At 35.6% G+C, this 26,569-nt stretch overlaps 1 long non-coding RNA gene across 1 annotated transcript in view; it reads right to left on the bottom strand.

The window, feature by feature from the left end:
* Positions 1 to 26,301, bottom strand: part of LOC120316801 — a 37,576-nt gene extending 11,275 nt beyond the window's left edge. Inside the window, exons 1-2 of the long non-coding RNA XR_005559058.1 lie at positions 26,186 to 26,301; positions 5,329 to 5,390 (exon numbers count right to left, since the gene is read on the bottom strand). This is a non-coding gene — a long non-coding RNA (uncharacterized LOC120316801). The remainder of the gene's footprint in view (positions 1 to 5,328; positions 5,391 to 26,185) is intronic.
* Between the last annotated feature and the right edge of the window lie 268 nt (positions 26,302 to 26,569).

Genomic DNA, 26,569 nt, shown 5'->3' with positions numbered 1-26,569 from the left:
GTTCCTAGTAAGGCCGCCTTTTGCAATTGACTAATGGCGAATTTGTTAATGGCGATGGTGTTCAAGTGGTGCTCCAGTTGTTTTGGGATTGTACCCAAGGCGACTATTACTATTGGTACTACCCTTGCTTGCTTTTGCCACAATCTTTCTATTTCTATTTGTAGGTCTTTGTATTTTGTTACCTTCTTCTGTTGTTTCTCATCTATTCTGCTGTCTCCAGGCATTGCCACGTCCACTATCCAGACTTTTTGGTCTTTTTTATTGGACAATTGTTAAGTCTGGGGTGTTATGTTGCAGGTGCTTGTCTGTTTGAATTCTGAAGTCCCAGAGCAGTTTAATTTTATCATTTTCTATTACCTTCTCTATTTTATGATTCCCACCAGTTCTTGCTTACAGGTATTTCTTGCAGATCTTCCAATGCACTATTGTTGCTACTTTGTCATGCCACTGCTTGTAGTCAGTCTGTGCAATCTTCTTGCAGCAGCTTACCAAGTGGTCCACTGTTTCTTCAGCTTCTTTGCACAGGAGGCACTTATTGTCTGTTGCTGTCTTCTCAATTTTGACTTTATATGCATTTGTCCTTAAGGCTTGGTCTTGTGCAGCCAGAATTAGTCCTTCGGTCTCTTTCTTCAATTTTCCTGCTCTTAGCCATTGCCAGGTCTTGTTATTATATGCTTTCCCAGTTTTTTTTTTAATGTACTGGCCATGTAGTGCTTTGTCTTCCCATGCCTCTATTCTGTTCTTCATTTGGTCTTTCTTGTAGGCCAGTTTGGTCTCTCCAGTAGTCAGTAAGCCTTCCTGATATACTAATTTCAGTGCATCTTCATCATTGTCCTTCAGATATTCTTCCAAAGCCTTTTTTTCTTCTTCAACCATCTGATGTACGTGCAGCATTCCATGCCCTCCTATTTGCCTTGGTGGATAAAGTCTGTCAATGTCACTGTGTGGCTGAAGGGCATAATTCATTTTCATTATTTTTCTGGTCTTCCTATCCATTGCTTCTAGTTCTGCTTGAGTCCAGTGCACTATTCCAGCTGTGTATCTAATGACTGGAATTGCCCAGGTGTTGGTTGCCTTCATGGTATTTCCTCCATTGAGTTTGGACTTTAAGATCTTCTTCACTCTCTTGATGTATTCATCTCTAGTCTTTTTCTTAACCTCAGTGTGCTTGATGTTGTCAGCTTGAAGGATACCCAAGCATTTGTAGTAATCTTCCTCATCCAGACTCTTAATGTTATTTTTGATTCCTTCAGTTTTCACTATTTTTCCTTGTCATCTTCCTTATCATCATCATCATCATCATCATCATCATCATTATCATCATCATTATACTGCAAAGTTCTCAGCCCTAATGTTAGGAAAAATATTGCACTAAAATAACCCACCTAAATTTAAATGGTTTAGAAAAATTGTACAGATAGATGCTTTACTAGTAAGTTTATTTTAAGGCAGTTAGCTGTTTTTCAATTGAAAGGATGATATAATTAAATATATAATATTCTTGTAATGTGTTCTTAATTACAGTTCCAAATTTCCTAAGTTTGGTAAATTCTAATTTCCTTTATATCAGCCTTCCTTACTCTATTGTTTTCCTAAAACTGATCCTGACAATCAAGAATAATATTATATAGCAGTTTTCTCCATCATGCTATTCTTAAAACCTATTGACTTTCAACTCTTCAATTTTTTGCAACATGTCAAACTCTGATGTGTCTAGCCTTTTGTTTTTATTGGTTTTTTTAGATGAATCAATTATTCCTTCAAAGGATGACTTTCTGAATTAGAGATCTGCTAGACAGATTTTACGTAGCTCTACTAATCTATGCCACTTGCTTTAAGCAACTATTATATACTTCCTTTTCCTGTTCTTCTCAAGCCCCAGCAATAGTCTTTTTTAGTATTTTTTTCAGACTGGTGGACTTGATTCTTCTTCAGTTCCAGCAATAATCCTCTGGTTGATTCCTTCTGATCCTATGTTTTATATTGTCATTCAGAAATTTATTCTAGAGAAAGCATAATAACTAGTTTTGGCCTAATATACAATGACAAAGCTATAAATAAACTGTAAATCTCCCATATCCTAATAGAAATTATTCACAAGATATACGTAATAAAAATATATTAAAAATTTCTTTACAGACTACAGCACATTTCTTTATAGTACCCAGAAATCTATATAGGTATTCTGAAAAGCCCACATCAGTACAATCATCTGATTTCCTTAGGAAGAATAGTTTAAAAGTACAAAGGATAGAACTATATATAGTCTAACATGATCCAAGAGAATATGAGAAAAATAAGTCCTTCGATTCTCAATATGTATTTATTTGTAAACAGAATATTTTAGAATAGAATAGAATTCTTTATTCGCCACGTGTGATTGGACACACAAGGAATGTACTGTCTTCAGTACATAAGCTCTCAGTGTACATAAAAGGTGCACCGAAGACAAATTCCTTTTGTGTCCAATCACACAACTCAACTATGCCTTGTGTGGAGATGCACATCCTGCATGCTGATTGGTTGATCCAACTTTCTTAAAGGAAAGGAACTCTGGGCTCAAGAAATGCTCAAGCTTTTTAATTCTATATTGGAATTATTACCAAAGACAAACAGGTTCTCTGAAGATAACTGAAATGAAGTTTAAGATGAACTTAAAAATTATAGCCTACAAGAAAGATCTTGAAATATTGAATTTACAAATGGAATTGGATGATCATTTAAACATTAAAAAAGACATAGAAACAATATAACAAAAGACTGATGTGGATTACACTTTTAAATTGAAATATGAGAAATCTATTGGAGTTACTCTGTGGAAATTACAAATGGATTTGGATAAAGATGACAAGAATGTCAAGAGAAGAGACAATGATAGAAGGAAACAAGACTTAGATTTTTATTTATGAGACTTAGGAATGGCCTGGAAGATCAAGAAAAGAAATACAAAAAGATTTATTTGATTATGGTTAAATAATGAGTTAGTGATGCTTAATGGTTATCTTGATTGAATAGTTTTTTTAAAAAAATAACTGGGCATAATGGATTAGTTTGCAATATCTATATATTACTTTTGATATGTAAATAAAGGGTTACTATTTTGGTAATGTTTAATGGCTTTTCATTTTATTTCCAATTGTTATTTGGGATTATTAGATTTTGATTAAAGAGAGAGAAGGAGGATTTAAATTAAATAGAAACAGTGATTATATGCCAATATTGTTAGGTATTTTATTAATTTTTATTGGATCTTTGCTGATTAATAAAGAGAGCTAAAGAGTTAGAGATAAGTTAATAGAAAATAGGGTAATGAATGGAATGATCATGTATTTGGCTGTCATGTTTAATATATTTGCTGGGGATAAAAGAGGACATTATTTTACTACTACCATTTGAGGGAGAATTTTTTCTACAGTTTAATATATTTTTTCTCTTTCATTTTGTATGTATTTTTGTACTATGTTATTATATTAGTTTTATCAGTGAAACACTTAATAAAATTATTGGGAAAAAATGGAAGCATAGCGAAGTAAGAAGTAATTTAAAACTAGATTCCCTAAAACCAATTAAAGTTATATTTTAACTGAAAGAAGATTGGAGTGGATCATAAAAATGTTATTCTATTAATCAGTGCAACAATCAGTCTATAAATCCAACATTAATTCATTTAAATTATTATTTCAGGTTTATTAAAAAAATTCAAGATTTTGAGCACAAGGATATCCATCTGTACTAGTAAAAATACAGTAGTGATTTTTATTTTCTTTTTTAAAAAACTGCAATTGTCTTTTAGAAAACCTTATTTATAAGAATTACCCTGTCATCTTTTGAATTTCAATAACTATTTTAGAGATCCCTGCTACTGTTCCAATTATCTCAATTTAATGAGTACTACTGTTTTCTCTCAGTGGGTTATTAAATATTAATGATATTTCCCAGTAGGGAATTTTTGAATGATGCAGGGGAGAGAAAATATTCCAAAGAGGAAGCACTATTTTTTTTTAAAAAAATATACAACTTATTCTAAATTCTGTAATTTTAACAATCAAGGTAGCAAGCTAACCTGTTCTAGTTAATTCAACCAAATTTTCCCTTTAAAAGGTTAATTAGTCTATAGTTAATATTTTTGGACATTAACTCCTCCTCCTCCTCCTATTCATCTCACTGGGCAGTATCCCAAAGACACTTTTTCAAAAGGCATCTGGATTTTGTTTATCCTTGAAGATGTTTTGGTTCTCATTCAAAAAGCTTTTTAAGAACAGAAGATGCTTCCTGGATGAGATGTGAAACATCTTCAAGGAAAAACAAAAAAAGGTTCAGTTACTTTTTGAAAAAGCACCTTTGAGACAACCAGGACATGGATATGATATTGTTGCCATTATGGAAACATGGTGGGATGAAACCCACAAATGGAAGATACAGCTAGAGGGATTTAAATTATTTAAAAGAAAGAGACCAAATAAAAGAGGAGGTGGAGTTTCTCTCTATATAAGAAATAACTACATCACTACAGAAATAGAGCACAACAATGATGAAAACTGTCTTGAATGCATTTGGGTCAATATAAAAGGGGGGAAATTGCCATAGGTGTATGTCATAGGCCACCCAACCAAACAAAGGAAATAGATGAACTTTTTTCTAGCCAGTTAACTAAGGTATGTAGGAAGCACATCACAATAGTAATGAGGAACTTTAATTACCCTGACATCAACTGGGAGATAAACTCTGCACCAAGTGGAAGATCAAACAGATTCCTGACAAATCTAGCAGACAACTTTGTTTCCTAAAAAGTAGAGAAGGGAACTAGGGGATCAGCCATATTGGATTTAATTCTCACTAACAGAGATTAAATGATAGAAGGTGTTGAAGCCACAGGAACTTTGGGAGGGAGTGATCATGCAATATTAGAATTCAACATTATTCAAGCACAAACAATAGAACATAATTATACCAGTGTCTTGGACTTTAAGAGAGCTAATTTCAATAAACTTAGAAAGAGCTTGGGAAGGATTCCATAGATGAGAATCTTCAAGGGGAAAACAACTCAAGAAGCTTGGGAAATTTTGAAAATTGAGATTATAAAAGCCCAGTCTAGCACAATACCAACAAAGAAGAAAAATAACAGCACTCAAAAGAAACCAGTATGGCTGCATAAAGAGCCAAAGGGGCATATTAAAGCTGAATATATGTCATTTGCCAATGGCCAAATAATAGGGTAGAAAATAACTTAGTATAAATTGTAAACTCTTATGCTTAGGGAAGGAAAGATATAAAGCAAATTCTTTTTGGGTCAAACTTAAGGAAACATTATTCATTTTGGGCATTTACCATATGTACTCCTCACTTCCAGGAATTGCTCAGGAGCTATGGTTTTATCACCCAAGAACAACCTGAAAAAAAGAGAACAGAATTCTATTTCATTTCATATGAGGTACTATTGACTAACTTGGATCATTGCTAAAGTAAGGCACAATTACATTTTAATAAGACCATTAGTTTTCTGTGGGAAAGTTCTCCAAAATATCTTTGGCAAAACTGTCTTTGCTATAAATAATTATTTTGTCCCCCTCAATCACATACATGAATGATATGAGTGTAATTACTGTTTCCTGTTACATTTCATTGTTAGTAATGAGATCAAAATTTATTGTAATGAAGGTTTGAAAATGATAATATGGTAACTCCAGATATCCAAGCTTTGCTTACAGCTGCCTTCTTCAAACTGGTGTTCTCTATTTATTCTCTGTTCCTTCAGAATTCTGAAAATGATTTATAGTGTAAACCATTCAGGTAGTGCTACTTACGTTCCACTTGTTTGCCAATTTGTCATTCCATAGGATTAGCATATCAGCAACCATAGTCCTTCTTTTCCTGCAATCATCGCTTTCTTTTTTACCCTAGAAAAGTGCTGGGCTCATCATCTAGATCATGGGAAGGCAACCTGGGCTCTTTTATGCCTCGTGGACTTCAACTCCCAGAATTCCTGAGCCAGCCATGCTGAGGGCAAAGGGAGAGGTTTCCAAGCTGAGCCATGCTGGCTCAGGAATTCTGGGAGTTGAAGTCCACGAGTCATAAAAAAGCCAAGGTTGCCTATCCCTGATCTAGATTATCAGGCATAGCCTTGGTAGCTATGCATTTCCTTTTGTGTGAATTGATTTCATTCAGAAATGTGATTTTTAGATTACATTTCAATTATGCTTTTGTTTTTGAAGTTGAATCATGTGCTGAAATTTGAGATCATGACAAAGAAAAGAAAGTAGATGCTCAATTGTTTATTTCTTTAAACACTACTTCTGAGTTTTAAAATCTATTTTTCAAGGTAGATTACCCTTTTTTCAGTCTGAATTTAAATTTAATATTGGCTGAAGGAACTGGTGGAATGGAAACATTTTGAATATAATGTAAAAATTCAGTAATTTTGCAATGCCTATTCTAATAAATGCCCCCATCCAAAATTAATCTGTAATGTTAGACACAAATTCATGTTGCCAAAACTTAATAATATAGTATATTCGTAACTTCATCATTTGAATTGGAAACTTAGGATGAAGTGAGTGAAGGTAAAGCATAAGACACACAAACACATAGACTGATTCATGTTTTATACATATATAAGCTTAAAAACTTAAGCAGAAGGAAAGGAATAGTTAAAGTAATTAAAAATAATTTCAGCTTGAGGATATTCTCACCAAGACACGCATTTTTGTGAATGACTTTAACTGCCCCAGCTTCTTGATTTTCATGCAAAATTAACTACAACTCATCAAAATTTCATGGCCTGTAAACTAAGCAACTTCAGCTATGTACCATCCAGATAAAATAGTGAAGTGTGACCATGGCATTTAGCAATAACTGCAAGATGAAATCGGCACAGGGTCAGAGTGAAAGCTATAGCATAGAAGTAAAGGAAAGCAATTATATATAATGTACAAAAAAATTAGCATTCTGAAGAATTAGAATAAGGTCTGACAAATAAATTCAAGAAAAAAGATGTTTAATTCATTATTGTTACGTTAATTTATTATAAATTTGTGCCTTATTATCAGTATCTACTTCAATCTTGTATTCCTCTTATTTTATTCTAATTACCTGATCTGAGTGATAAAAATAAACTGGAGATTTTCAAGGCTTAATTTTTCTCTTTTGGTTAAATATTACCTTGTTTTTTCTTATGATGGAATCCTTTAATTCTTTGCAGAGATGTCATCATAACAATTAAAATGAGCTAATACTTTAACCAGTAGGAGGGGAAAATGAAAATCACCAATTTCTTTCTATCATCTAGGTTGAGTCAAGTTTGAATCCTGGTGACAGTCATGGCATGATCTGGCCCTAACAATGATGTCTTCCAATAACATTCCAGTAAATTGTCCTATTCATCTATCTTATTCATGGTCTTATATTTCTCTCCATCTTACCAAACATAATAATTGTTTACTGTTCCATTGCCTGTTGGTATTACAATTCAACATATGTGAATTTCTATTTGTTAAGCACCAACTCAAGGGAACATTCAGCATCTCTTTGGTCCAGGAATGATTGACTGGTTCTGGCAATCTATGATACTCTTTGTACTAAGACTAAATTATATAATTTGAAAGCAATTTCCCCTCCTCCTCTTTATTTCTTCTCAAAGTCTAACTTTCATTGGCATGTATTACTACTGAAAAAATAATTGCTTTAATTCTTTAGATCTGTTTATGCCTTTGAAATGTCCTTATTCTTTATAATTGTCCTGAGTTTGACATTATCTTTCTCCTAAAATTAATCTCCTCTTTACATCTGCATTATCCACTTTTATTTATTTTTGGAAAAAAATTATCTTCCACTTCACTTCTTCACCATCAACTGCAAGTTCACTAAATATTCAGGTTGACATTATCTGTAACTTCTTAATACTTAACATATCTGTACTTTGTTAGCAAAATGAGATATATAACTTTCTCTATTTTTTCCAATATTAGTATTCTAATATTTCGTCCATATACTACTAAAATTTTTGTGCCTGTAACCTTTACCTGGGTGAAATAGTACCTCATACGAACTTAGCAGACAACTTTGTTTCTCAAAAGGTAGAGAAGGGAACTAGAAAATCAGCTATGCTGGACTTAATTCTGGCTAACAGAAATAACATGATAGATGAGTTTGAAGTTGGGGAACTTTGGGGGAGAGTGTCCATGTCATTTTGGAATTCAACATAATGCAGACAGAAACAATAGAACAAAGTCAAATTAGTATCTTAGACTTTAAGAGAGCTGATTTCAACAAACTTAGAGAGAGCTTGGGAAGGATTCCATGCATGAAAATCTTCAAAGAGAAAACAACTCAAGAAACTTGGGAAATTCTGAAAAATGAGATTATAAAAGCCCAGACTAGCACAATAGTACTGGAAAAAAAGAGATTCCAGAAGAATCCAGTATCACTGCATCTCTGATAAATTGTAAGACAAAAAGGACAAATATAAAAAATGGAAAGAGGGATACATAACTAAGGCACAATACTAGCATATAGCCCAAATCTATAAAGGTGAATTCATGAAAGCTAAGGCTTGCAACAAACCTCAAAAATAATAAAAAAATGTTTCTTTAAAGATGTAAAAAACAGGAAAAAAGCCAAGGAAACAACTGGTCAAGAAATAGGATAAGACGGCAAAAAAAAAGTGATGGGTAGCAGGGAGGAAGCGGAACCGCTTAATTCAGCCTATTTCTTGATAAGATAGCAAAATGTGGGATAGACAGCATCAGCACTATGTGGATTTGTAATTGGCTAATGAATTGCACTCAATGTGAAGCCTTCAATGGAACTATATCTACATGGAGGGAAGCATCCAATGGGGTACTACAAGGTTCCACCTTAGGCTCAGTACTCTTCATAAAAGATTTAGATGAGGGGACAGAAGGGAAACTCAACAAATGTGCAGATGACATCAAGCTGGGGGAAATAGCAAACACGTTAAAAGATAGGTTCAAAATCCAGAAGGATCTTGACAGACTTGAATAATTGGCTCTTTTCAACAAAATGTAATTTAATGTTTTACATTTAGTCAAGAAAAACCAAATGCATAGATATAGAATAAGTGATATCTGCCTCAATATCCATAACTGTGAGAGTAGTCATAGTAGACCACCATTTCAATACAAACCAGCTGCCAAAAAAGCCAATGAGGTCCTAGGTTGCATCAACAGAGGGACAGTATCAAGTTCATGTGAAGTGTTAATATCACTTTATGCTGCTTTGGTAAGACCACACTTGGAATAATGCAGACAATTTTGCTCACCATGATACAAAAAAATGTTGAGATCCAAGAAAGAATGCAGAGAACAGCAATAAAGATGATTAGGGGGCTGGAGGCTAAAACACGATGAATGGTTGCATGAACTAGGAATGTCTAGTCTAATGAAAAGAAGGACTAGGGATGACATGATAGCAGACTTCCAATATTTGAGGGGCTGTCACACAGAGATCCAACCTAGAATTAAGGAGAAATTTCTTGACAGTGAGAACAATTAATCAGTAGAACTGCTTGCCTCCAGAGGTTGTGGATGCTCCATTAGTGAAGGTATTTAAGAAGAAATTGGACAACTATTTGTCCAGAATAGTATAGGGGCTCCTGCTTGAGCAGGTGGTTGAATTAGAAGACCTCCAAGGTCTCTTCCAACTCTGTTATTCTCTATTCTGTAGTCTAATTTTTCAAATCTCAGATGGATTAATTTACAAAATATGTTCAAAATCAGAGACCCATGACTGCTGTGGAATTGAAATCTGGCATCTCTCTCTCTCTCTAGCTCCATCTCCATCTCTCTATTATCTATCAACCTATCTATTTATCTATCATCTATCTATCATCATAGAAATGGTACATTGAATGGCAAAACTTTTTCAACCAAGATATCTCAAATGAATTAATTTACAGAAGGAGTCCAAAATTCAGAACCCATGACTACTGTGGAATTGAAATTTGGCAGACTTTATAAAACATTTTATGATATAAAATTCTCATAAAGTATTTTATGACATAATACAAAATGCCATAACACATTTCCTGTAATCAACTTTTGATGTCTGACTATGCTATACAGTTCAACATGGATTATTTTTAAAGGCAGATACATTTTGGAATATTTCCCTGAATTTTTAAGAATCTTTCAAGATTGGTAGAAGCTCTGCTCTTATTAAAGGTATTAAGAATCTGGTCAGGAAATATCTCTGAAACAATGACCCAAGGAGTCATGGGTTGTCAAGTTTCTTATAAATTTTGACATGATCTGTGGAACCAAAGGATTTGCTATTATCAATAAAGTAAACTTTCATCTTAACTTCTCCATAAATAATCTTACTTTAGTTGCCTGATCTCATGTCTTCTGTTTTTTCTTAAATATTCTGTTATTTAGAACTCCGAAAAAATTTGAGATCTTATGAACAATATTTCCCCTCCTATTGTATCCTATTTTCCTCAGCCCAAAAAGGCATAACATGATTTAATAAGCAGTCTGGTTTGGAAGATCTTCAAAAGCTTTCTTATCATGTAGTTCCTTTCTGATTGTAAATCTAATTCTAAACAATCTAAAAAAATGTTTTTCCTTAGGGAAAATATTTATGTATTTGTTAAATGTAACCTAACAGATCCTCAGATGTCAGCCCAAGTTCTAAAGCTTGCGGATCACATAATCAGCTTGCCTAAGACAGATGTGTATGAGAGAGATTTGGTATGAGATGCTTTGCTATGAATGTTTCATTTCAACAGACAGACATCAGATTATTCCCAGGACTGAAGTTCCCTAGCTGTCAAATCACTATCATATCATTGTTGCTGCTTAATATATTGGGCTGGGACAGAGGAAAGATGCAGCAGAAAACCAGCTGAAGAACAAATTTCAAATCAGTGGTATCATATGGTATTTATAATAGTAGGGCATGTTAACCACAACACAATCCACCATCCATCTGAAAACAGTGCAAGAGCTTATCTCTGTGGTTAGAAAAGAAATGGCTATTGATTGCCATATCAAATTAAATGCTTAGAAACAGCAGCATGTCCTTTGGATGTTGAAAGCTGTGAACTGGAACAGTCAAATATTATACCACACCCTCAAGAGATTTAAAAGCAATTGCCGTACAAGAATAGCTCTTATTAGGAGAGCTTTTTAAAAAATGATATTAATGGTCTGTTCTCCAGGGCTAAAACAATTACCAAAGTGTGATCTAACTAATAGCTTTTTATTAATTAAAATTCTAAAGAAAGAATTTCATGATATGCCCTTCCTATTTTACTAAGCAAAATATTATAATAAATGCTTCTGAATGTTTCCTAAAATATAAATGAAACTATGGATATATGTAGAATACTCATATGGATGAGTGGATGAGAAACAGTAATTTTAAATTAGACTAACAGCTGAAGTAAATTCAATGCAGAGTTATATATTAAAGGGCAGTTGTATTGGAAAAAAATGATCTTGGAACTGTAACTGATCACAAGTTGAATATGAGATAATAATGTGATATATTTGCAAAAAAAAAATCAAACACAATTTTAGGCTGTGTCTATGGAATCTGAAGGGAGCAGCAGGTAGGAAACTGAAGTACTAAAGGTTGCAGTATTGCAACACAAACTGTGCCTGTTTTGTATGTTGTGGCATTGCACATATACATTAAGGGGGGTGGTTTTATCACAATGTTGCATTTCATCATTCTGGCAAACCTGGATGCCTCTATATACAAATATACAGTATACAAGATATAGTTTCAATTATTGTTTCAAAATCATGGAAATCTACTCTATTCTATGCTGATTACATTCTGAGATGTTACTTTAAATGTCAACATAATATTTTATAAAGGATTCAGACAATCCATAGCATTTTCAGAAAGCGACAAAAAACGATCAGGAGACAGTCCTATGATGAGATTTTGGAGGGATATAAAACACTCTTCAGATATATTGTATATGATCTACTGTGTTTCTTTACTATCATAAAATACAGACACAGGGCAACAATCTAACGTTATAGGAAACCAGATTCCTTGTAATATTATGAAGAAACTAACAAAAAGAGCAGTTTGACACTGAAACAAATGATCAGAGAAGTGATAGTTTCTTTTCCCTGGGTATACAGGTAGTCCCCAACTTACGACCACAATTGAGCTCAAAATTTCTGTTGTTAAGCAAGACATTCGTTAATTGAGTTTTGCCCCATTTTACAACCTTTGTAACTTTGTAAATAAATTGTTGTAAGTTGAAGACTAGCTGCAGAGAGTAATCTGTTGCAGCTATTTTGATTTATATTCATGGTTTAACAAGGAGTTGTATGCAAGTCACTCAGTCACTATGATTTAGTTCTGTGATGTTATCTATTTTTTTCAACATATATAATCATAATGCTACTCACTTTTTGTATAAGCAAACATTTTAATTTAAAAATGAATACAGTATAATGAAGTAAATAATTATTTTGAATACATGTGCTAAACATACTTAAAGAATAATGAATTATGTGGACAAACTTCAAATGAAATGGTTTTATTTGGTTCTGATGTATGGCTCCAATGTACTATCAGAAAAAGGAATGAAGTTGTTAAAAAAAAGGGATTAGAGAGAAAATGAATCTAGTAGAATCTACTTCATTTTAGCATAGTTTTCTAATTTTGCAAACTCCCATAACTTCTACCACAGTCATAAACCAATTTATATTTTTTATGATGCCCTTGGAACTTGTCATCTCTCTTTCTCTCTCTCTTTTAAGGACCTTATCAGCTTTATCCAGCCATACCTTCTTGGACCTCCTCTTCCTTTTCAATCTATTTAATTTGTGACTTGATAAGTGTTGTGTCTACATGACCAAATACCACCCCAACCTAATTCTTTTGTACTATTATTCACTTTTGTATTTAGCCTAAATTTATTTTTCACATATTGATTGTTGAACCAGCTGTTAAACCACATATCCTTTTAAATTAACTATTCTCACTGCATTTAACTTTGTTTAATGTTTTTCTGTAATATACAGTATAACTCTGACTTAGGCATAAAAATGATTAGTAATATGTTGTTAGAAATAGCCATTTTCTCTTACGTTGACAAATTGTGTACTATTTTATATTTCCAGCGCTTCCGCTTCTTGGAATTTTTCCAGCCATTTCCCCCAACTACTAAACATTGTATGAAGCTACACAAATTCATAAAATTGCTCTAGATTTTTGCCATTTATCTATAATTTGCAGTTATTTCCATTTTCCCTGTCAAATCTTCCTTGCTCTTTGACATATTAATTTTCAGGTTCATAGTGGTTTTTGCATTTTTTTGCTTCTAATCTTCAAGATTCTCAACCAGCAATTCTGCAAAAGTACACTCACCAACCCACTTCCACTATCACAAACATATTTATCTATAAATAAAATAAATGTATCCATAAATAAGTGGCCAAGTGAACATCAAATATTCTTGTCTTATTCCCTGCTCTGTATTAAACTGTTTTGCCAAGCATTTCATTTAGTCCCATGCATGCTTTCTCGATCATGTACAATTCTCATGGCATTCAACAACTCCATTGTTGCCCAAACCTTACATAATCAAGCCAATTCACTAAAATGCTCTTATCAGATCCTTGGAAATAATTTGCAAAACATCTTCCCAGGCACACCTAACCATCTAATCCCCCCTGCAGTTTTTTGTTGCCTTTTCCTTTGTTTATGGAAAGCATGGTTTCCATTGCCCAGCTGAGATGGAGTCTTCATAGACCTATTGATTATTTATAGAGCCACTCTCTTAACAAGCCATATCTGTATTTTAATATTTTGAGAAATATTTGAGAATATTTACATCATCTATACTGTCAGACCCGCCCCAGTCTGATCTCTTAGGGAAGTAAAACTGTTGATTCTATTTGAAGTGAAAAGGCACTTTTACTAAGAGATGCTGATTGCAGGAAAGTCAAGTGGAATCTAAAATTCCTGCATGCCAATACAGAATTAAAACCTCTGATTTCCTTGAGCCCTCCCTCCCATGGTCTGTTCGTGTGTATTCAATCCAGCACTGCTGAGATGTTATGAGAAACTCTGAGGTGTTTGGGCTAGTGAAATTCCACACTCAGGGCAAATGGCCTTGAAGATGCCAGCGCCAGGACAAACTGGATTCCAAACGCCTCTGTTCTTCCTCAACTGTAAATTCCCTTCTCCCAATTTCCAGTCATAAAGGTATACAACAAATTGCCCATTTTTTCCCCCTTCCCTTTCCCATTGATGACAGAATGCCAGCAAGGCACCAAGCCAAACCTGGTGGTTCTGACATATACTTTGCTATTTTTCATCCATTTTTTTTCTTGGATGCTAACATTTTAGCTTTAATTCCAATTTCACTTCTCAATATATTGATACAAATCTGTAAAATACTCCTATCAGCACTTCCCTAAATTCAAATTAAAATTGCTTGTTTTATTCTACTTCTATTTAACAACTTTAAAGCCTTTTTCAGTTATATCTTCTATTTGGCTGTTGGCTGTAATAAAGATGAATTTATGCATTCCCATACTTCAGTGTCAAGAAGGGCTATAGGCCAGAAACTTTACTGTTTAATATTTATATAAACACCTTATACACTGCCCTGAATGATTTGCTCACATCACTGAAATAGGCACAGAAACATATCTGTATGTTTAATGCCATTTTGTTTGTTTTTGGACATTATGTGCTCTTGATGCATGTTGCCTAGATATAAAATATGATAAGATTAGAATATTTATCTTTGCAAAACACTCCAAAAGCCATTCTTGAAGACTCATTGAGACAAATTAGAACATATTAAAAATCTTTAAATATCTGGTCATAAACTGTATCTCTGACAATTCATACTTAGAAGGTATAAAGAATATATACTTAGAATATATAAGGGAGGGGTGTTTTATATATTCTAGCTACCATATTTAATAGTCAAAGCTTAATCAAATCTCCCCTACAATGTTCAGTTAGGTCCTTTTCATTCTGGAGTAATTTCAGTTACAATTTTTGAGAAATATGTTTTAGATAACTTGATGCATCCTGAATTTAATTTTCCAATAAGAAGTGGGAGAGATTACAGATAAAGATTCCATTTAGATGGGATAAATTGGAAGGGGTGATTTTTACTTCAAAATAGCAGAGATTTAGACTGAACTCTTTGCAGAAAGCAAGAGACTTTCTGGGAAAATTCAAAGAACTGGAGGAAATGCAAAAAGAAGGAAAAACAACAGATGTGACTAGTCAAATGCCACAACAGGATGCTAAAAATGCCATGTTGGACATGAATTGGTTTTTCTAAAATCTTGGCTTAACTTTGGATTATAATTGCTTAATGTGGAACATAAATTGAGCAAATGATCCCCAAAAGAGAAAAAAGTCATAAGTTAAAATAAGTGATTTGCTTACAAAAATATGTGTATTATGAAAAAGGATATAAAATATTTGAATCACAAAAAATTATTTCAGCAGGTGTGGAAAAAATAGATTTGTTTTGAATATAAATGCTTAGCTCTATCCAACTTATATTGACAGATGATTATGGCAGAAACGTTAAGGTGGAAAATAACTTGCAAGTGGCTAAAATTTAAACTGGGAATTTTTGTCCCAAATGAAGATAAAATAGCAATTTATAAAGTATTGATGGATAAACTATTGGACTTTCTGTATGAAAATTGGTGTCTCCTGAGAGATTGGAATGGGTTGGCTTCCCCACAAAAAAATTCCCCTCTGAGATAAACATTAAAAAGACACAAGGCAAACTACCAATACTTTCCTTTTTCTGAAGGAGGTAGATCTTTTTCAAGGATAGATATGATTTGGACCTCTAAGGCTTTGGCTACTAATATTCATAAAATGGAAATATTACCAAAGATTTTCTCAGATCGCAACCCAATGACTTTAACTATTAAAAGGAAAAATGACTGTTTCAGATGGAGATTGAATGAGATGCTGTTGGAAAAGGAAATAATAATGGAAGATCACAGAAAGAAAAAAGAATCTAGAGAATAATCTTAATAAAGTCACAGAAATAAGAACTGTTTGGGAGGTGAGGAAAGCTTTTATTGGTGGTTATTTCATACAATGTAACAGTGAATTTAAAAAGAAAAGGCAAGAGGAAATCCAAGTATTTTGGATGAGATTAAAAACAGGAAGAAAAATTTAAAAAGCTCTAGAGAGAACAACTATTACAAAGGTAAGCTTCTACAGAGGCAATTACCTATGCTAACAGAGAAATGCAAATAAAGATAAATTAGGCAACAGAAATAAATTTTGAATCTGTAAATAAATCTGGGAAATGTTTTGCATGTCTACTGTAAAAAAGGAAAGAAAAGAAAGTGATATTAAAGTACAATAAGACAATGCTGTAATAATAGATAATGCAAATATGCAAAAAGTGTTTCACCAATATTATTTTACTTCCTATAAAGGTCAAGACATTTCATTGGAAGAATATTTACATAAACAGAATTTACTTAAGGTTCAGAAAATCAGAAAAAGTATGAATGGGCCTATAAGAAAAAGGGAAATTTGTGAAGCTATTAAAAAGACACCTGGTACAGATGGTCTGCCTGCCTCTTATTACAAATGTTTTCAGGATGAACTTTTACAAGCTTTGCAACAAACCATGAATATTATTTTACAGAACAGAAAGATTTCTGACAGTTGGAAAGAGGCAAATAGAAAATTAATACCTAAAAAGACCTAGGCCTTGACTTTAAAAAGAAATTATCAAGAAATATCTTCATTGAATAATGATTATAAGTTATTTAAAATGACTTTGATTGAAAGATTAAAATAATTTTACAGGACTGTATTCATGAATATCAATGTGGGTTTTTATCTAAAAGACAATCACAAGATTATAATAGAAATGTGTTGGATATTCTAAAGTATTTTGAGCAGCACAGTGAAAAGCAAGCTGCTTTAATCTTAGATAGTGTGATTTTCTTGTTTAGCATTATGGAAGATACAAATCTTGGAGATAATTTTATTAAATGGGTAAGGTCAGTTTATACCTTACAGAAAGCACACGTCATGGTTCTGACAGATGAATCTCTTCAAAAGAACTTCGAGGCATTGTTTTTCTTAAAGAATCTTTTATTTGAGAAACAAAGTATCAGCACTACATAGTTGAAGCCAAGAACTGAATTCCCCTCCCCTGGCACAAAGTAGCAAAGCGCAATTCCCTCCTCCAATTAACAGTCATAAATCACATTCCCCAATTAACGTGAAGTGTGGGCTTTCTCCCCATCTCTCCTGCCTGCCAAATTTCTATCAACTCCGGACCTAATAAATTTGTGTTATTATTATTATGACTAGCTGGACTCCCATTCACATTCCCCCTCCCAGCATCAATGAACTCTAAAAGCGATAGAGAAAAGATGGCTACATTTCCATCTGTTGTCAAAGCAAGAACATCCGATGTTAGCAGCATTGACAGCACAATTGCTATGAACAATTGGAAGTCTTAAAACCTTTCTTAAAAACACAGGCCTAAAAACTGGTGTCGTCAACAGAACTTCAGCTTCCTAGACCATGGTCTGCATTACCTAGATGAAGAGCTACTGGCAAGGGATGGACTGCACCTCACAGAACTGGAAACAATATATTCGGAAAATGACTGGCTCATCTTATCAAAAGGGCTTTAAACTAAAATTGAGGGGGGAGGGAGAGCAATCTTCACAACCTATAGAACCTAATTCCAAGCAAAAACCACTAGATAACCAATCACATAAGGAGGGAGAAAAGAGAAAAAAAGAAATAAAAAACAACAATGAAATAGAGAGTGATGGAAAGAATGGAAATCCCAGTTACAAAGTAGGAGATATAAGAAACATACCCAAGAAACATAAAGGACTCAAATGCCTATACACTAATGCTCAAAGTTTAAGGAACAAACAGGGTGAACTTGAAGTATTAGTTCATGATGGCTGATATGATATAGTTGCCATTACTGAAACTTGGTTGGATGAAACTCATGACTGGAATATACTGATGGAAGGATAGAAACTATTCAAAAGAAACAGACCTAACAAAAGAGGAGGTGGAGTTGCATGATATAAAAAAGATCACTATATCTCTACAGAAATACACAAAACCAAGGATGAAAACCTCCTAGAATTCATATTGGTCAAAATAAAAGGGGAAAAAATGACATTGCTATAGGCATATACTAGAGGCCACCCAATCAAGCAGAAGAAATAGATGTATGTAGGAAACATACCACAGTAGTAATGGGAGACTTTAACTACCCTGATATCAACTGGGAGTCAAACTCTGCAGCAAGTGGGAGATCAAACAGATTCCTAACAAACTTAGCTCACAACATTGTCATTCAAAAGGTAGAGGAGGGAACTAGAGGAAAAACTATACTGGATCCAATTCTTACTAATAGAGAAGAAGTAATAGAGGGAATTGAAGTTGCCAGAACCTTGGGTGAGAGTGACCACATCATACTGGAATTCAATATAATGTAAACACAAACAATACAATATAATCCAACTAGTGTTTTAAACTTTAAAAGAGCTGATTTTAACAAACTTAGAGAGACCCTAAGCAAAGTTTCACGGATAAAAATCCTAAAGGGGAAAACAACTCAAGAAGCATGAGAAACACTGAAATATATAATCATAAAAGCCCAGTCCAACACAATACCACTAAAAAAGAAAAACAAGAAATCCAGGAAGAAACCAGCATGGTTGCACAAAGATCTCTCTGATAAACTGAAAGACAAAAAGAATAAGTACAAAAAATGGAAAGAGGGACACATAACTAAGGCAGAATATCAGCAGATAGCCTAAGTCTGCAAAGATGAAGTGAGGAAAGCAAAGGCTCAGAATGAACAAAAACTTGCAACAAAAGTCAAAGATAATAAAAAAAGTTTCTTTTAACATATAAATAACCAAAAAAAAAAAAATATCAAGGAAACAGTCAGTCCACTAAAGAGAGAAGATGGCAAGGAAGTAACAGGCAGTAGAGAGAGAACAGAGCTGCTTAACTCATTCTTTGTATCAGTCTACACACAAAAAGAAATTATAGCCCAACCTACCAAAAACATAACTGTAAAAATCCTGGAGCACTGGGGAACTACCAGAGGATTGGAAAAGAGCTGATGTGGTTCCCATCTTCAAGAAAGAAAAAAAAACAGACTAGGAAACTACAGACCAATCAGCCTAACATCAGTACCTGGGAAGATACTGGAAAAAATAATCAAAAAACAGATGTGTGAACAACTAGGAACAAATAAAGTTCTCACTAGGTGCCAACATGGATTTGTTAAAAACACATCATGCGAAACCAATCTTATTACATTCTTTGACAAAGTGACTAAATTAGTAGACCAGCAAAATGCTGTGGACATAGTATATTTAGACTTCAGCAAAGTAGACCACAATCTACTTCTTAGTATGCTAGAAAAATGTGGGATAGACAGCATCACCACGAGATGGATATGTAACTGGCTGACAAACCATATTCAATGAGTCATCCGTAATGGTACTACATCTAAATGGAGGGAAGTAAGCAGTGCAGTACTACAAGTTTCTGTCTTAGGATATCTTCAATATCTTTCTAAATGTCTTAGATGAGGGAATAGAAAGGGAATTCATCAAATTTGCAGATGACACTAAGTTGGCAGGAATAGCCGACACCTAGAAGATAAGTTCAGGATCCAAAAAGATCTTGACAGACTTGAAAAATGGGCCCTATCCAACAAAATGAAATTTAATGTGGAGAAAAGCAAGGTTTTACATCTGGGCAGGAAGAACCAAAGGTACAAGTACAGACTGGGCAAAACCTGGCTCAAAAACAGTAACTGTGAGAGGGATCTTGGAGTCCTAGTGGACAATCACTTAAACATTAGTCAGCAGTGTGTGGCAGCAGTCAAAAAAAGCTAATACACTGACTGTGCTATAGAAATCATCCCAGGGGCGAAGCTACCAAAGCCAAAAGTGTACTTTATGACCCCCAGGGAATTAGATGAACTGGGAAAAGGAACTTGAAGCAGTTTCAACACTGGCTCCATAGAGAAAAGTTTTTTAAGTTTCTCAAAAGCGGCTTGACCCTCTCCTGTCCATTTTAATGGTTGGCTGGGCTTTGGCTTTGGTGTAAATATCACCAGGTAAACCAACACCCCTTTGTACAGGTGATCATGTAGAGCCTCATTGATTAGTTGCATGAAAACTGCAGTCCAAATGGGAGGACATTAAATTGGAAGCAGCCATGGGGGCAATTAAAAACAATTTTCCACTCATCCCCTTTCTTTATCCATATTCTATAATAAGCTTCTCTCAAGTTCAGTTTGGAAAAAAAATTCCTTTTGATAGGTGAGCTAACAGCAATGCTATGCACTCCAGTACAGGTTTTACTCCATTTCAAATGGCTAATGGTCAAACATTTATGGCCATGCCTGAACTTCCTGTCAAGGAGCTTGAAATCTCCTCCTTGCAACAATGGATTAAGCAATTACAAAATACCTGGCCAGTAGTCAGGAAAGCTCTGGATGAAGCCAGAGAAGCCTATAAGGCTCAGGCCGATAAATAGAGGGTGGAGCAAAAACCATATAAAGTTGGAGACTGAGTATACCTCTTCATGAAATATTTGCAGTCTTTACAACCTTCTAAGAAATTAGGCTCTAAATTTGTAGGACCTTTCCCTGTCAAATGCATCATCAATCCTGTGACAGTTGAATTGGATTTGCCAAAGAACCTTCAGAAAATCCACCTTGTTTTCCACTGCAGTTTGCTCAAACCAGAGATCACCTCCCCCATTAGGCCTCTTGCACCTCAGGCCCCCACACCTGGTTGAGGGTGAACAATACTTTGAGATTAAAGACATTTTGGACTCTCAAATACATCATGGGGTGTGTTATGTTTGGTGTTCTGTGAGGCATCGACGAGGCAGCAGGTGAACAATTCTCTTAAATATGTTGGTGGCCTTTTCGCCCGTTCCAAACGCCTCGGAACTGCTGGAGGCCCCTGGTCAGTCAGATCGCCTGCCAGGCTTGGAAGACCAGGGCTATGGGACCCATCTATCACAGGTAGACTCAAGTCTCCGTGGCTGGGTTGTCCTGCTAGGCCCAAGCCAGTGTCCACAGATGGAACAGAGTCTACCAGTCCTGACAATGGAGCCATCAGCTGGTATTGTTCATTGGTTGTGATATCAGTGGTTGGGACTGACTCACCATCCCTTAGTCAGAAAGCTCCACCGTCGCTGGCAGAGTCTGATGCACTACTGCCATCATGCTGCTCCTGAGTTTGACTGTTACTAGAGTCATGAGTTATTGGCTGGTTTGCTAACCTCCGCCACAGTTGGTCAATGTGCCTCTGTAGCATGCGACCGTCTTCCAGGACCACTTCGTAAAAAAGTGGCCGAGTCACCTTACAAACCACAGCTACCACCCACAGTGCCCCTTGCCCATAGTTCTTCACCCAGACCAGGTCGCCAACTTGCAAGTGCCATAGTGCCTTTGGCTGTGTTGCTTGTGAGGCAACTCTATCTGGATGTAGGCAATTCAACTTTGTGATCAAACGCCGGCCCCATCTTAATTCTGCTGGGCTTTTGCCCATAGAAGTGCATGGGGTTGTATGTTGGCAGAGTAGAAAATCTGCCAGTCTGTGTTGCCAGTTACCTGAGACCATCCGCTTTAAGGATTTCTTCGTTGTTCAGACCATGCGCTCTGCTTGACCGTTCGAAGCCGGGTGAATGGGGGCTGATGTGGCGTGTCTGATCATATTTGCCCTTAAAGAGGACTGAAATTCTGAAGCAGTAAATTGGGCCCCATTATCAGAGCTATCACATCGGGTAACCCATGTGTGGCAAAAATACCCACAGTTCTTGTATGGTCCTGGCAGCAATCGTGGTGGGGACAGGTGCGACCTCTAACCACTTGAAATGACTGTCCACCACAATGAGGAAGAATTATCCCTGGAAAGGCCCTGAATAATCAATGTGGATCCTGGACCAGGGGGCGTGTGTGGTTTTCCATCGGTGGACAGGGGTATGGGGCATCTCTGGCCTAGATTGCTGGCAAATATGGCAGCTGTGTACCTGAGCCTCAATATATTTGTCCAGTCCAGGCCACCAAAGGTAGCTTTGCGCAAGTGCCTTCATCCAGACTATTCCCAGATGTCCCTAATTCAGAGACTCCAAGACTCTAGTCCTCAGTGAGTTTGGAACTACCACCTGACTACCCCACAAGATGCATCCCCTGTGGGCTGACAACTCATCCTTCTTCCTGCTGAAACTCTGAAAATTAGGCCCGAGATTATTTTCCGGCCATCCTGTGAGCACCCAGTTCAGCACACGGCTCAGCGTCATGTCTGAAGTTGTCTCTACAGTCACATCCCCTGTGTTAAGGGGAAACTCAGGCAGGTCCTGAATAGCCAGGATGCGCATGGCTGGAGCAGGGTCGGGCTCTAATTGTGGCAGGGGCAGTCTGCTAAGGCCATCTGCATGGCCAATTTCTCTACCTGGTTTATGAATCAAACTATAATCATATGCTGACAGGAAAATTGACCACCTCAACATCCTAGGGGATATGATCTGGGGTATTTGCTTGTTTGTTGTGAACAGCCCCAGGAATGACTTATGTTCTGTGAAGACCGTGAAGGGTCTATATTTTTCATTGAGAGTATTTCTTATTATATATGTAAAATCTTTTATTAAAACTGTTTTAAGAAACCTATGAGAAACATAAGCTCAAATATTTAAAAAATGTAATAGACCCAGTCTATAGCAAAACACAAAGAATATGTAGCACAATATGTTCTAATGTGTTTAAACTGATGAACATATATCTGCAAAAATGTAAGTGTAGATGATACATTGGAACTTAAGCTCTTTCCTTCATCCAAACTAACATTTCAACTTTTTAGACGATCAAGAATCATAATTAGAATTACTATTTAAGAAAAGGCCTGTATCTCTTTTCAGTTCATTGTGGCTATGCTATCTTATAGGTTTTACTTGTTATCATACAGATGTTGATATTGGGCATCTATCTGGGAGCCAGTTTTGGGATGTAGCGGTTCAGGCATCAGGCTACAAACCTGGAGACTGTAAGTTCTTGTTGTGCCTTAGGCACAAAGCTGGATGGGTGACTTGGGCTTGTTACTCTCTCTCAACTCTTGAAAGGACTTTATCTAAAGCACTTCTGAAAACCTTGCCAACAAAACAGCTGGAATCTATCTAGGAAGTCTCGAAGAATTGGACATTATATGGAAGATTTTTTTAAATTCACCTGAATATTTAACATCTTGTAGTGCTAGAGGTGGTCTTTATTAGCATGCTGTGAACTTCTAGCCCATGGCTTTTCAATCTTTTCACAGATTGTATCACTTTTAGGACATGACAATATTTGAGTACCACTAGTGCTTAGCAAGATGTTAAAAATTTGATGACTAAAAAAAAAAGATTTTGGGTTTTACTGATTAGATTGATTTGTTGTTATAGAAATGGCTAGTTTATACTACTATGGAAAAGTAAAAAGTTGAGTTTTGATGTTAATGCTTCATTCTACTGCAACAGAGGAAGTTGGACGTTAATACCTTTTCCTTTCCCTTTCTCCCCCTCACTTTTCTTTCCTGTTTTCCTCCCCATTGTGTCTGACTATTTGCTTTTGTATTTTTGTATCATATTCTATAATCTAATAAAATGTCATAAACCATAAAAAAGGGGAAAAGTACTGATTTTAATTTCTTTGGTGGCAGTTCCTTTGCTGAATCACTTTCCCTTTGCACTGATGAATGTATGATGAATTTATCCATATTTATTAATATGCACCAATACCCCCGTCTCCTTTTCTCTTCCAGATGTGGTAGAAGCGCCAATCAGCATGTAGCTGCGCACACCAATCCTGGGGCCTCTGCTTCGCCCCAGCAGTTCCAGCTGACTGTTTCTCCCCAAGGCCTGTCTGCTGCTCTCAGTGATAGCAGATGCTGCTGGAAGCACCAATCAGCTGGAGCCATGTGCGCCAATCCTGGGCCCTCAGTAGAGCCCCGTCAACAATGCAGCTTCAGCTGACTCTCCCCCAGGCCTGTGTGATGCTGCTGCTGCTTCAGCTCATCCCCCCAGCTACACTTGTCTAGGTGACGTACCATCTGCCAGGTGCCGAAGTACCACCAGTGGTATGTGTACCCACAGACTGAAAAGCTCTGTTCTAGTCCAACCCCTGCTCAAGCAGGATTATCCTATACCATTCCAGACAAGTGGCTGTCCAGTCTCTTCTTAAATGCCTCCAATGCTGGAGCACCCACAACTTCTGAAGGAAGTCGTTTCACTGGTAAACTGTGCTCACTGTTAGGAAATTTCTCCTTAGTTCTAGGTTGCTTCTCTATATGGCATAATATATTTATTACAATAAATAGGTTAGTAAAAGCTGACAACTACAATTGAAGAAGAGATGTTCATTTGCCTGCTGTTGTCATAATGATTTTGATCTATAGCATTCTATTCCAGAACCTTGGCTTTCTGTAAGATGAACCACTTACTGAGCCAATTAATAGGGGAAAACTCTGGCAAAATTTCCAGCCAAGTTTCAGCAATGACATTTGCTCCATTCAATTCTTCTAAATTATATATTAGCATCATTAAATGCAGTTCCAATCTCATTATGTGGGAATAATTAATGAATCATGAATTATTTGAATGTGGATAGAATTATACTCTAATGTATTTGTCAAAAAGCTGGAACAAATAGCAAATAGACAATCCCTTCTTTTCAGATCAATCTTTTTTTCATCAATGTGGACGTTACACATAGAGAGAAAGTGAATATAAGGAGAATCTGAACAATGAATGTGTCCCATTCTGACACTTTAAAGTGGTTAACATTCAACAACCGCAACCAAAATTTAATAAAAATAAGCTGGCCAAGTTTAACATTTGCTATGGTAAAAAAAGGATTATGAACAGATCAATGCAATGGGAGTGCTTCTTTTGTACAGAAGTTTCATTAAAATGTCAAAATTTAGGAAAGAAATCCTTTGGCGTGGTGATGCTCATTTTCCTATAAGCCATATGGGAAAAATTAGTTCTGGGGAGGAGCACTTTGTTTTAGTTTCCAAATAACCCATATAGTGCTAAAATAGGATGAAATACCAGTGTCCTAACATCTGAAATAACCCTCTTATATGTATCATGTGAGTGTGTGCAGAATGGCTAATTCAGGACATCATATTCTGTACTACTCCAGCAAAATGACTTTTTGGGGGAAAACAGCATAGTGTGGGTTTTTTCAGGGTTTTAAAAATAGCTCTTTTTCTGCTAACAAAATGGCAATTTTTAAGTACCCCTTGCCTATCTCTTAGCTCATCATGTCGCATCTATGTACAAATAGTAAATACATTCTTGCTTCTGCCAGCAATAATTATCCCTCAGAGACTTTTTATTTTTATGCCCTTCAGATTTCTCAAGTAACCCTAAGGAATAATCTTCTTTATCAAGATACCACACTGCCAAACATTCCACTTTTCCAGGCTGATGTAAATTCAGTGAAAAGGCTTCCAGATTTTTTTTGACAATTAAATTTGGATACAAATAATATCATCTATGTTATTTAGAATAAGGAAATATTTGAAATCTCTGCCAAGCCATTCAAATGTATGTTAAAAACTAACTTAAATAAGTAATACATGTGTTAAAATACTTAACATGTGTAGGAGTAACTGCCTAGCTGAACAACTCACAAAACCAGCCTCAAATGGTCATACAATATCCAGCAAGATAGCCTTGAGCCCTGCTTACTAAGCTGTCTCCAAAGAGCCTTTAATCGTGTCAACCTCTGAAATTTGCCTAGAACAATAAATGTCTTTTTTGCATAGCTTTCAATGAAAGAGCTGCTATAGTTCTCTAGCTGTTTGAGATTTAGAACAAGACTTACTAGGCCTGGGCTCTGAGTAGCTACAGCTAATCTAGCTGCAGCATCTAATTGACAATCATGTACTGTTAAGTCAAAGTGAAATGAATAGTTCACCTTGAGAAAAGAGGGTCTCTCAAATATTAAATGTAATCTGCCAAAGATGGCTTCACTTCATCCTTTGTCTACTCAGCATCCTATTTCATCTCCTATCACTACTACTTCTTAGCAGTCTGAATTATGTGTGGGGATGAAACTGAACGCAGCATCTAGAAAAGCATCACATTATTGAAAAGGCTGAAGAGTGCTGACCCCCTGTCAACCTCTAATACATACCACCTCTCTGAGAAGATATGTAGCTGTCAAGGAGCTTGCCCTAAAATCACAAGCTAGGCACGAAAACACATGATTTCATCTGTCTGAAGTTTCTTTCTACCTTTATCCCTTGGCACTGTGTCACCTAGGGATAATTATGAGCTCACCAACTCTTTTTTCCCCTTGACAATGTGTCACTTAGTGATAAATACAAAGTTATTGGCTATTAAATGACATTCAAACCTTGCATTCACTAGTGATGTAGGCTGAGTGATGTGGTTTTTATTTGTAGGTTAGGGTCTTTTGATATTGTTTTTTTCCAAGAAACATATGAAGGTAAGCCCATGAATATAAAGAGGTTTCTTTCTATCTCATTTTTAGCAGCACTAGTCTGAGAAGGAGCTG

The sequence above is a fragment of the Crotalus tigris genome, unplaced genomic scaffold (assembly GCF_016545835.1).
Source record: "Crotalus tigris isolate CLP2741 ecotype Arizona unplaced genomic scaffold, ASM1654583v1 scf7180000017589.2436309, whole genome shotgun sequence".
In the NCBI taxonomy this organism is placed as follows: domain Eukaryota; kingdom Metazoa; phylum Chordata; class Lepidosauria; order Squamata; family Viperidae; genus Crotalus; species Crotalus tigris.
This window is presented reverse-complemented; position numbering and strand designations above follow the sequence as displayed.